Genomic DNA, 13,429 nt, shown 5'->3' with positions numbered 1-13,429 from the left:
GATGTCCATATTGTGCATACAACTTTTAGGACATTTTATTTATGAACCAGTAAATAAGAACCGTTAAATATATATATTGTTTATATATAATAATCTGAGGATATACTAACTGCTCAGAAGTACACAAACATGTGCATGATGAACAATATGGTAATAGGATATGCCACTGAGCCAACTAAGCATGTGTTGGCTAGTTTTTTAGGAGAGGTTTTGATGAAGGAAAGCCCATGAACCACCTGAGCAGTGGAAACCCTCAGCGAGCAAGCCTGGACAGCATCAGTCAATACTCAGAAAAGCATTCTGGCAAGAATAACTGCTTTTACTTGCGTGGTTAGAGGAATGGAAAACATGAGCATCATCTTGCTTTCCTGGTGGTTGTGATTCATTTGGAGAATGGATGACTCTTCTGAAGAGTAATAAATACAGCTGACATTTGCTCAGAAAGTGACAACCGTCGAGCATTAAGTCATGCAAGAATCTATAGAAGGGAGAGATGCAGGCAGTTGCCTGAAGCTGGAAGGTAGCCAAGAGCAACCAGGGAGGAAAATACTGTATCTCTTTGGTCCCACCCACTTTTACTCCAGACGTGCAGGAATGAGGGAACAAGAAGCAGGAACAAGAAAGGGGGCTATCATGGATGAAAGCCACCCAGAGATCTTTCCTCCCCCTTTTCATAGCATAAAATGAGTCTGGATTGAGATGGATGGCTATACAAAAATAAACAAATGATAGAAGTTTTATAAATCGGGACATAATTAAATTGGTGCATCATTCACATCCAGTGCTTTTTGCAAAAGCTGTTACTGAATTCTGTTTTACTTCTAATTTACATATAGCCTAAGTTTTTTGAGCTCTTGAAACTTTCTTGGAGGGAGGGAGAGAGGGAGGGAGGGAGGAAAGAAGGAAGTTAGAAAAGAAGTTAGGAAGGAAGGAAGGAAGGAAGGAATATCAGAGCAGAAAAAGATGAAAGATAAATTATAGTGCTGGACTTTAATGTACTGATATGGAACAGGTCTGATACTTAGAAAAGAGTGGTACACTTTATTGTGAGAGACATAACTTTTTATCCGATGGGTGTGCAAATCTTTGGTGAACAAGTCACATTTAATATGGGAAGGAGCCACTTAGAACCACAAAGTGAATAAATAGTATCACACATGAGGATTCTCTCTCTCTCTCTCCCTCTCTCCTTCCCTCCCTCTCCCTCTGTGTGTGTGTGTGTGTCTCTGTGTGTGTCTCTCTCTGTGTGTGTGTATGTATGTATGTATGTATGTATAAATAAATAAATAAATAAATAAATAAATAAACAAATAAGAAACTATGGTGTCAGCTTTTAGCAATTATACAGAGGCCCCTCAGAATTGCAAAAATGAACTTGGGAATTATTTACACATTTGGTACTGCTGATTAAGTATTCCTTTGAAAAGGACAGGTGAGCTTCTCTCTAAGTAACAACATTGTGTTCCTAACAATTTCTCATTTGTATGACTTTGCATTTGTGTCCCATTATGGTTTATGTGCACCACTGAAAATCCAGGCTATGAACTAATATATTATTTTGTAGTATGTGGAAACTTATGGCAACTCTGATAACAAATAGCTGCCTCACATGCTACGTAAGGAATTGGGAAATTGTGGCCCTTGTGTAAATTCTATTTTTTTCATGTTTCCTTGAGCTTTTGGTAGTTGAAGTTCAACTACATCTATAGGAATATTGCTTCCCATTCTTGCTCCAGACCAGAACAAGCCTTACTCCCAATTGCTCATTGGTTAAGATCTGGAAGACATGGGGTCTTCTAGGTTCCAGCCCATAGGGCATATCATTTGATGGAGGCATGAGGCTCCAGGCTTTTTCAGGGGCTACATGGGGTCAGACCATATCAAGAGCTGCCCTCTTTTTCTGGAACAGCATTCCCCTGAAGTCAAATTAGTCCCAACTTTTAGGGCTTTCAAAACCAATCAAGATCCAGCTTTTTCGGTGGCTTTTCTGGGTCTGGTGTTATAGTTGTCCTCTCCTGTGTGGGAGTATTTGGAAATGGGTTGATGCCTGACAGCATGCAGTATTTCTTATGGTGATTATATTGTTGTTGTTATTGTTGTTATTATCCAAACACAGCATATATAAATAAAGAAACTAGGAAGTGGATACTGGTTGTACTAATTCAATACGTGTTCTATAATGAGGGCAGGTCTTTCAAACATCACTCCAAAAATGAGGAAATAGAACACAAGTGGAATTATTATACAACTTCTCTTAAAAATGCATTAGGTCAATGCTTCTGTCTCATTGCATGTTTTTAAGAAGCTTAGGATATTAATGGCGAAGGAGCTTAGAAAAATATTGACAGTGGTCAGACTGTCTAAAATTCACCCCTGAACCCTGCAGGTTTTGTTTAAGCAAAATAAACAGGGATTGGACTTTTTCAAGGCCTTCTTTCAACTACATTAACATATATTTTCCTAAATTGGAAATATTAAATGTGGGACGTGAATGAAAGACATCTATATGCATTTGTTACATATTGCTAAATGAACAACATAGACAACTACCTATGGAAGGTAGCTATTTTTTTATGTTATATCCTGTATTTCTATCCAGAGGTATCTCTTCTACAATTTAATAAAAAAAATAATCACAGCATTTTTTTGTTGAAGAAATGGGAAAGTAAGCAAGGATGAAATTGCTTCAATGGAGGAGAGAACATTTATTTGATCCAGCAGTCTTGTTTTCACAATTGACTGTAACCATACATTCACCTGGGTAGCCCTAGGCAAGCCACTCTCAGCTCCAGTCCCAACACGTGTAATACAACGATTAGATTAACTAGCAAGGTTGTTGCAGTGAGTGCTGAATAATGTGAATAAAGCAAAGCAATTTACTGCTGGGTAGATCCAGAGCCATTGGTGCTTCTCAGAGGGAATGTTTTTGTCCTGCTTCAAATTCTCCTTATGATTGTTTTCAGGATGTTAGGATAATAAGGTTGGTTCTACTTAGAACTCTAAAGTGTGTAATCTCTTAGAGCTATAATAAAGTTCATGCTGAAACAGGCAATGTGATTTTTGGCTTTAATCCTCATACAAGTATCTACAGGTACAGGACTCATTCTACCTCTGGAAGTGAAATAAAATATGCATATTTGTCATCTGAAAACTTTTTTTCTCATGCATGCCGATGTGGAAAAAACACATAAAAATATAAATAGATTTTCAAAGGTTGTAAGGAATTACCTGGTGGTTTATTAAAATGCCACATATGACCAACCACTGAGATCTACTAACTTTTTAGTAGCTTGATCAAATACAGATAGATGAGTTCTGTGGACTATATTTATTGAATTTATTGATTGAATTTATGTCTGCCCATCTCACTAGCAGGTGATTCTGAATAACATATGCAATCAAAATCCAAACTAACAATCACAAAATTGAGGATCTTCTGGAAAGCCATCAGGGTTGGCCCAATCTCACCTTTATTAGTCATACAAAAAATAATTTCCCATTAATATACTCTTATATATTATATACGGTCAAGAATTTGGCTTAGGCACTGTATATGTATATAGCATGAGAGAAAAAAGCAGAGGAATTATTTACCAATTAACCCACCACCTCTTCCCCCTTCCCAATACACACTCTGGCTTAGTTTTCTTGAAGTCTTCACTGCCAACAGTTGTGCTTGATTTAATGAGTTGCTCTGCAATAAATAGCAAGTGGCAATATTTCTCCTCATGTCAGGAAAACTATTGCTAATTGCTGAATATCAATCAATTTTAAAGGCACAGTCAAAAGGCTGAAAGCACTTCAAGTGCTTTTTGCAAGAGCAAACATGGCATTAAAATGCTTAAAACAGGGTTGCTGAATGCTACTTTTCCCTGTCTAATCAGCATCACCTGCAGAAAGGCACCACAGTATATTTTCCAGGTATACATTTTGTATCTTTGCTGGAAAGAGGTGGGTAGTAGAGGTTAGTGTAAAAAGTGTAAAAATGGCAGTCCAGAAAACAGAACTGGAAAAACCTTGCTAGATCCTGGTCTAAAATAATAAAACAATGTCCTAATTTATCCAGAAAAATCATACCACCCACTACCATTTTCAACACAAACTTGAAATCTTTATTTTACCCTAAATGTATACTGAAAAGAGGGAATTACATGTAAGATGAAGAGGCTGGTTTGGATGTATAAGGAAATGTTAAAGAGGTCAAAATTAGCTCTTGTAGATATAAGTATCAATATGTATCAACTTTTATTATAAAAAGTAAAATTTTGCTCCTTGTGCAAATAATTATTTTTCTTGTCTTCGTTTTGCTTCTACTCTTTTACCATAATTCCACCTCCCTTCTAGTTGGACTTCTTATCTCAAAATGCAACCTTTCATTGGCAACTCTTCTCAGACTGCTCCTGTGTTTCTAATATGGAAAAAATGTTTCTTCTCTCTGGTCTCTTTTATCGAAAGGTGTGCCTACCTATAATTCATGTAAACACCCTGGAGAATCCCTAAGTATATTACAATAAGGATGTGGAAAGGAGAACAAGGAGGTCATCTGAGAATGCAAGATCCAAAGCATCCACAAATGTAGCTATGAACTAGGACACCGCATGGCCACATCATGCTATTTTCTACTTAAGCAATATAAGTCTTAGGAATGTGGATGATCTTGGCTTTGGTCCCTCAAATATCAGCCAGGAGAAAGGAGCTAGAAAACAGGTTAGTGGGGTGGGGAGAGAATGGGGATTTTGCAGTATCCTTCCCCTGCCATGCCCACCAAGCCACACCGACAGAACCAGTAGTAAAAAAAAAAATTGAATCCCATCACCGGGTTAACCCCTGACAGAAAATTTTAAAAAGTATAGTTGAGGTATAGTGGTTTGCAAAATGGGAATGCTGAACTACGTGGCTATCATGTGGCTGTAAGAATCAATCAAGACAATAACTAAATTGTAGGAAACTCATTGGCATTTCCCTCATCATTTTGCAGCCTACTGGTAGTTATCTAGTTATGGTGGTCTAATCTGTAAAGCTACATTGTTTATTTTAAAATTCTTTTTAACCTTTTACCCAAATCTCTTCGTGAAAATTCAGCTCTGCCTTCTTTGAGTTTTAAAAACCTCTCCAGAATCATTATGAGAAAAGAGTTCTCACTGCTCAACACTTAAAAGAAGGATTATTTATCCCATTTGAGATTGAATAAAAGCTTTATGTTATATTAGATGGAAAGTTTCAGCATACTCATTGGATCTTGAGACAGTGAACACGATGTGGCTTAGTCTCAACAGAGGATCCTGTTTAGGAGGAGACTGAACATCTCTGTCCTTTCCGCTTTTGCTCTAGGTTTTGAACAATCTACTAAAAACAAAGCAAAACATGCAAAAATAAAACACACTTCAACTAAGATTTTCTGTATTGTGCAAATACAGGAGTGGAAGGGAGCAGCTCTCCAGACTCCCTTCTCCTCTGCAAGTAGAATAGGAAAGACACAGCTCCTTCCTTAAAGATAATTTTGAGAATTCTCATGTGTGCTTTTGCTTTGTTACTGATGGCAGAAGACAATTTCTGCTCTGTCTTTCCTGTCTAGAAAGCAAACTAATAGTCTCAAACATTTGAATCTAATTCTTTGACTCAGCAGTATGCTACATATTGAAAACCAAAGATTTTTAAAAAGGCACAGTGAAGACTAGACACAAAAAAGTGGGCAAAGCCAAGGCAAAGAACCTGGCAGAACCAATGCAAGTATGACACTTGATTTCATTAAATTGAAATAAATTAACATTAACTTACTAAAATGCAGAGATCATAATTGCTTGTTGTGTAAGTGATCATTTTCTACTTCAGTCATCTAAAGAATTGCAATTTGATAGTGAGTTTTAGAGGGATTCTGAAGGTGTACTGAGATTGCCTTTGGGTTCTACAGGGACCCCTTTGCTTTAAGAAGGCCAGAAGCCACCATTGGCTTATCATATTCACATATGCTGGACTAAATTAAATTTCTGTTCAATAAACAAATAGTTGGTTCTTGGAAAAAGGAACCCAAATAGCTGTCAATGCTCCAGAGGCTGAAGATACAGATTCAGAAGTATAAAGTCTGCCACCATTATGGTTCCTAGGGTACAGATCGATACAGAAAAATATAAGTCCTCCAAGTTATAAACTATTTCAACCAAGCTTTGTAACACAACATTTTCTCTTACGAGAGGACTGTGACCAGATGATTCCATGTTCTGAGAAGAATTAGGGTATCTATCCTGCCAAAGACTTGAGCTGATTGGTTTACTAAGCATATTAATCTAAGCCCAAGCCCTTCTCATATAAGAGTAATTATTTGGAACAGTATTATTTTTCTACTCAGACTCCTGTCCACTTAATCACCTTTTGCATTTATGGTATATCTTCCTGGAGCCCTCAAAGTGAGCTTAGAATTTTTTTCATTTGTTTTACATATTTTGATGTTTATCATTATATTAATATAAATGCATGAATAGGTTTCTAATGGTAGCCTGTTCAAATGGAAGTTTATTCTCCAGTTGCCAACTCCCTTTCGTGTGGTCAACCAATGACAAACAGATAAATCAAACTACTGTAGAATGAAGGCATTTTCATTGAAAGTTATGAAACATAACCATACCCAAGGAAGCTCTAGTCTTCCCTTAGGCACAGAAGGTAAGTGGATAACTTTGAGGCAGTCACTTTCACTCAGCTGTAGCCTGGGAAATGGGAGAATATCTATGGATCTACACTGAGCAAGATGTGTGTGTGTGAATATATTATACCCCAGTTTACAGCTGATCTTTTGAAGTTGCTTTTAAAAAACACATTTAAAATAACAGTAAAGCTATTCTAACATTAAAGGCCACATAGGACTACATGCCCTAACCATAAATATTGGTAGTCATTTTTTTTTCCATTAGCCACTGAAAAGCTTAAAGGGTAGCAGAAAGGCTAATGTTTGAGAATCACATCTGAGCATCTACGGGAGCTAGCAACCTACCCTGGATTTTTTTTTTCTTCAAAATTGTAACTTTGGGGGAAGAACCCTGGACATCATAGGAGATTGCACAATGATATCAGGTCACCTTCACCTAACATTGTTCATTCAAATCAGTAGCCATTTGCTGTGATAGTTAAACTGATCCTGGGTTTTTATACTTCTGTACACCAGATAAAAAGTGAAAAGCAAAGCTGATAGCCTATGGCCTGGCTTGTACCGATTCCATTCTTGCCACTATTGGAAATTGGATACTGGATGAGCTGGACACGTGGCCTGATCCAGCAGTGCTGTGTCTAATTAGCTGCATTCTAGGACATGCATATGTCCCACCCTGTGCCATATGATTTTCCTTGAGCAAGAATATTATTCTCTTCCCACAACTACATAAATTAAGTCATCTGAAACTTTTTGGCATGGCTGTTATTTCAATCTCATGCTTTCTATTAATGTGAAGTACTGGCCACCATGTCTTTCATGAATAGCACACAAACTAATGATCTTGGACACTGTAACATAAAGTGCTTAACTTATGACCCAACTTTGGGTTTTTTTTTAAAAAAAATCCTGCCTGTTGAGAATCTTTTTAGCCAATAAGTACATCTGGTATTCCTTTTTAAAATAGGCAGCAAAATGGAAAGGAGCAGGAAATTAGATGGGAGGACAGAAACTACAGCCATTTGCCTGCCAATAGTCCCATTTTTAATAAATGAGGTATTTTCACGTGATGGCCCATTAATATAGACAACCTAAATTTGTACATATTAACTTGAAAAAAGAAACTTTTTTCCATTTAGCCCATTAATGCATATTCACATATGTATATGATCAGGTCTAAAAAGTCTCTCAGAAAGACTTGCATTCTACAATCTGCAGAATGAACCATTGAAAAAATGGAGATTTCATGGATGGAATATTATTGCAGTTGATATTACACCAGTCTTTTCAATAAACCGCTGCTAATGCTGTGAATTGGTAGGAGATGGTAGGTCATCACTGGAGAAGTTTCATGAGGCCTTTTATGCCATGATTCTGCACCACTATCTTATCTGGAAGCAAACCATATTTCAATGTGAGCTCCATAATTGTGGAACTCTCCCATTTCAACTTCCCTTTTTTAACATGAGTGGACTCCAGAAGCGGATCACAGTACAGGACTAATGCCATTGCCATAAGAGGAGATGAACAAGTTCTTCTTCCAAATCAGGTGGAGTGTTTTTATCCACTTTATTACATATTCACAGCAACAACAAAAATCACCTCATTGGAAACATGCTGAAACAGGCCACACCTAGGGAAAACTGTTTCCCACCAAACAGAGTATCTCTAAGCTTCTTTAAGCCACGTGTTCATATACACCCACACATATATTATTATTAAGAGGACCTTTGTGCCTCTTAACTTGGAAAAAAACATCTTATCAACAAACTGCAATGTAGCCTTAGAAATGCTTTTTTGTTCAATCCCACCTTGGAATGTGGGCTGTCTTCAGGGCAAAAATGCAAAGCAGTATCTATTAAGACATCTCTGCAAAGTAACATCTAATCTCCACCAGAGATTATTGATCTATGCTATTATTGAATGATTAGAAGTTTCATATTGCTTAACTGCCTACATGTTCATCAGTGGATAGCATTAATTAGACACTGTTCTTTAAAACTGATATTAGGCAAGGAAAGCCTCAAGTGAATTGCAATATTAGCATCAACATTATGAAACGTCATATATACATGACACAATCCACATTCAAATAATGCAGCTGTAATGCAACTGTAAAGTTAAACCACTCATCTAAACTACATATGTTTTATTTGATAATATTTATAACTTGCCTCTCTGCCCAACGTATAGCTAAGGGTATGAAATATATGAAAATAAGTAACAAAACTAAGTAAAACAAATAACATAATAATAAAGTAACAGCCATGAACATTATTAGTAAAAATGTAATAGGTATTATATATTACTAATGCATTACAACCAATATAAATCTATATAAAGTATAATGAAAAAGGGTGAAGTTACTCTAAAGTATTACTGCATGAGTGTTGTTCTAAGGAAGCCCCTGTCTCAACTGTCTATAAATGTAATCCACTGATGGGATTTCTGATGATGAGTGCCAATTAGGAGAAAGTTTCAACTGGGAGAAAGTCCAGATATTCTACTTTTCAGTCATATTTTATGTCTTTATAGATTAGATCTAGCACTTCCTTAATTTAAGACTGGAAACAAACTGGAAGCCAGTGCAGTTGATCTGAGACCATTTATAACGTGATTTGGAAAGTGCACAGACAGTAGTGTTTCTAACTTGCTGAAGTTTGCAAACATTTTCCAAACCATCCTGCATAGAACATTAGATTTCTAATCTAAAACTGAAGCAATTAAGGCCTGAGTCATTCCTAGAGAAAGCAATTAAGAAAAATTACTCGCAGTTAAAGATTATATCAGTCTATAGGTTCCCCTTTCCAAAATTTTCATAATCAGTGAAGCCACACAAATCTAGGTGCATCTCCTCCATTGTGACCTTCTATAATTTCTTAAATTATGGACAGTCATCTTTAACATCATCCTTACACTGGGAATTTTCTTACTCTGAGTAAATTACTTTGCTCTAGGTTCTGGGGAGAAAAAAATCCAATGCCATAGCAGACCTATTAATAAAGTCAAGTTATCTAATCACAGTAACGGTGGAAAACATATTACATTCCACAACCCCTTTCTTCTTTATTTCTGTGTTAAAGAAAAGGGATCTTTCCCAGAATAAATTCATTGGACTCTTCACTGTAGCGGTTTCTGCTTCCTCCAGCTCAAATTCGTTACAAGTTGTGTTTTCCTCACAAGGGAAATTTGCAAATGCAAAAGTTTCATAATAAAGGAACGTGGCAACTCCTGAGCTCTCTGCCACACTTAACACCTTAGACTCTCCCTCCTCCATATGCGGGCTTTAATTTTGGCAAGGAACAGCAGCCTCTGCAACTGCTTTTTCTTTTGTCTGGGATGCCTGCTAGAGGAGTGGAGCTGCTGAAGTACGTGCATGAACAATCAAAACTTAAAATCCACTGGAAACCCTAACCGTGCATGTGGATGAGAGGAAAGTCAATCTGCTCCTAGCTCAATGCAAAAATGGGATCTCACAAAGACAGAGAAGAAATTGGCAGTCAGAGTTGTGGAAAAGCAGACTTACCTTAGCTAAAGAACTTCTGTGATAAGAGCGTCTTCTGCTTGTCCTCCTACTGCCTTGAAAACCAGAGATGCACTGGAGGGAGTGCCCCAGCTGGTGGGGTTATAAGTTATCCCAGCTGTTGTATTGGGATATTCAGTTGGGTGGTGTCCTTTGACTGTGTTTGAGAAGTTTCAATGAATCAGAGTCTCTTTACAGGGAGAATGAAAAAATAATAATCCACCCCACCCTGTTTTCTTGGATCGGAGCCAGAAGCTGCTGGGTGGGAACCGGCAATTGCAAAGTCTCTTTCTTCATGACTCAGTGCAACAAAAGCAGCAGTGAGAGAAGACTGTATAAAAACGGGAGACTTCCAGCCTGATGAGTAATAAAAGAGGGAACAAAGATTCAAGCTATGTCTGCTTAAGAATAAAAAGAATTCTCGTTGCCAATGATAATAGATAAACAAACACTAACAGATAAAAACGTTGCAAAAATGCCAACAAGATCCAGTACACAACTGCTGGGTACAGAGGGTGGTGATAGTCTCATGAGTCATGCTCCAACACCACTCATCTTTGGCCACAGAGTGGAGAATGTTGGTCATTCATAAAATAAAAAAAAACAGCAGTGGAGCGGGGGGAATGGAATGTGGTGAATGGTTTATTGGAATGTCAAGTTCTCCAATTTCAGGGTGTGTCCATCATGGAGTTCTGTGAAAACACTGTGACGCCAGCTAATATCTTCAATTTCAGAAGGCATTGGCTCATTTAAAGTGTGAATTTGGTGGACTGGTGTCTGGCCATGGGCAAACCACGGGCATAATCATTCCCTAGCAGCTCCAGATTTGGAACCTTAGGCAAGATGTTTCAAGAATCCACCTCCAGGAGCAAGCTATTTCTTTTTACTATCACTGCTGCATTTTCATTTGCTATTTACACCCAGTCATAAAACTTGCCCAGAGGGAGAATACTTACAAATGCTAGATGATCTCCTTAGAGAAATCAGACAGGATCAAGTTATACCAGTCACCCAAAAAACTGAGTACCAGGGTATAAGCAATAAAGCTGCTAAGAACAGCCTGCCACAAAAGCAGAGGTGATATTCAGCAGGTTCTGACCAGTTCTGGAGAACCAGTAGCAGAAATTTTAAGTAGTTCGGAGAACCGTCAAATGCCACCTCTGACTGGAGATTTTACAGTTTCCTTTCCATGCCACGCCCACCAAGCCACGCCCACAGAACCGGTAGTAAAAAAAATTGAATCCCACCACTGACTAAAACACCACAGTCTCCTGATATCTAGCTTGGTATCTTAACCACTAAACCAAACAATTTCTCCGTTCCTAATTGTTCCTACAGTTAGTTTAAAGCTTGAACAGATAAATGTATGCAAACCTTTCACTAATTTCATTTAATTTGATTAATTTCTCCCAGACACCCATTGAAGTAGTTCAACTTTTCAATTCTCTTCTCCAAGTTACCAAGTAGGTGTGCTTACACTATGTGAAACCTGCCCTCGTTATTTAACTCTAAAATACAGGAGGCAATAAGTGGCAGGATGGTTACATGAATACAAGCTATTTGGTAGGAAAATCAATATAGTTGCAGAAAATACAAGCTGTGCTTTTCACATCCAGGGTAACAGGCCACTCAAGTTAGAGTTTGTCACACCAATATATATTTGCCTGAATGCTGTGTGGCTCGTTATATCTTCATTTCATCACAGTTACATAAATTAAGGGGAGAGCTGAGTACATATGCATGGTAAAATGATATGTTTTGCCTCATTTTCATCACATATCATCAGATCTTGCTTTTCTTCTTTTGCTGAGCAGGGTCTGGAAATTATAATTTCCAGAAAACAGCAGAGAGGAAAAGAGATATTTATTGTTCTCTTGCTACATCTTTCAGCCTCCCTTAGCAACTGTTCTGAACTAAACGTGGGTCTGGAAAAGGATAGAAATGGAATGGGAAAATAAGGGTCTTGAAGAAAGACCAAATCTCTGCTTTCTGCTGCTCTCTGTACTTTGTGTGAAAGTCGTGTCCTCCTGACTATACTTTTAAAACTGGGGAAATAGCAGCTAAACAGAGAAGATGTTCAATAACTATCTGGTGATGCTTTGGAACTGTTGCAAACAGTCAACTTGTTTACAGAAGTTCTGAAGGACTGAAACACAAAGGCTTTTAGGAAAGGATCACTGGAAGTTGAAGTACTATTTTATCATTGTATATAAAGCATGCACAAGATCTGAAGACATCCATGTGATATCTGTGGCATTCTACAAAAACATGTGATGTCCTTCAGAAGATTGTGATGAATTGAATTTGTCATGCACAAACCAGCAGGGCTACATATAAGAGGCTTCATTGATACTCTGGGGGGATGGAGACAGAGTGTTCCAATTTTGTAGTGTGGAATGTGTTATTACATCCCCCAGTCAATGACTCGTTCTTTCCAAGCCAAAAGTAGGTTTACCATTGTATCTATGTCATTCTTATGTACTGTAAGTATACTGTGAAACATTTCAGATTTGAAGGCAAAAAAGTATTTTGTAATATGCAAAAGTGTGAACAGAACAAATCTTTTAAAGCCCTTGTATTATTTCCCAAGTTAATACAACTGTTCTCCATGTTTCCCTTAGTGTTGGGAAAAGATGTATTTGCTTTAAGGAATTGCAAAAATGCTATACATTATGTTTGCATCGCTATTCACCTCTTTGCCTTCAAAAATAAAACATTGCCAGACCCTACTCTGTTTCCCTAAAAATAAGACCTACCCCCCAAAATAAGCGCTAGCCTGATTTTATGTGTATGTCTAATATAAGCCCTACTCCAAAAATAAGCCCCAGTGAAAGGGTTGGGCAAGGCCAGTATAGGAGACAGTGAGTGTGCGCAGTCCGATGGTCTCCAGCATCAGCCACAGCCCATGCAGTGCAGGTGAGTTGATTACCCGTCCAAGCAGCAGGCAGAAGCATGCAATCTGGGAGGCCACAGGAAAGCCAAGAGTCAGTGGGCCAGAGGAGCAGCTGGCCATGGGAAGCTTATCTTTGCACAGTGGCACCGGCAGCAGACGAAGGCAGAGGAGGGGGCGGATGGTAGGAGATCTGGACACGCTGTGCAAGCCATGGGAAAGCTGAGAATAAGTGGCCTGGAGTAAGTGGGTGGCTGTGGGAGGCTCGTCTTTGCATCTCTCAGCTTGCCTGCATCCCACACAGTGCGTCAAGATCACCTGCCTTCTGCCTTTTGCCTCTGCCTCCGTCTGGTGCCAATGTCGCCATGCGGTGATA

The 13,429-nt window shown here is 38.2% G+C and overlaps 1 protein-coding gene across 1 annotated transcript in view; it reads right to left on the bottom strand.

The window, feature by feature from the left end:
• Positions 1–10,726, bottom strand: part of EMP1 (epithelial membrane protein 1) — a 32,321-nt gene extending 21,595 nt beyond the window's left edge. The window contains exon 1 of the mRNA XM_026697564.2: positions 10,167–10,726. The gene's annotated coding sequence lies outside the window, so the exon portion shown is untranslated. The remainder of the gene's footprint in view (positions 1–10,166) is intronic.
• Between the last annotated feature and the right edge of the window lie 2,703 nt (positions 10,727–13,429).

Source organism: Pseudonaja textilis, chromosome 5 (genome assembly GCF_049901715.1).
Source record: "Pseudonaja textilis isolate UNSWEBS1 chromosome 5, rPseTex1.2, whole genome shotgun sequence".
In the NCBI taxonomy this organism is placed as follows: Eukaryota; Metazoa; Chordata; class Lepidosauria; order Squamata; family Elapidae; genus Pseudonaja; species Pseudonaja textilis.
Note: the sequence above shows the minus strand (reverse complement) of the source record. Positions and strands in the feature narration are given on the sequence as shown.